Here is a 253-nt window from a genome sequence, read left to right on the forward strand (position 1 = left end):
TCTGCAGTATACATTTCACTTGTCCTTATAATGTAGATTCCATGAATTCCATGACACAAGTATTTTCCTGTATTAGAGCGCACACAGCATCCCCACAGCCGAGCATAAGTCAGCAGACGACTGACGAATGGCCGATAGATGACGATTAGTCGTGTTCGCAATTTTATATCGTATTTCCCATATCCAGTGGGAAGCACAGACACGCAAAATCGTGTCTCGGAACTTTCGACCAATGCATTTTAATTCCATAAGA

This window comes from Penaeus monodon, chromosome 23 (assembly GCF_015228065.2).
Source record: "Penaeus monodon isolate SGIC_2016 chromosome 23, NSTDA_Pmon_1, whole genome shotgun sequence".
In the NCBI taxonomy this organism is placed as follows: domain Eukaryota; kingdom Metazoa; phylum Arthropoda; class Malacostraca; order Decapoda; family Penaeidae; genus Penaeus; species Penaeus monodon.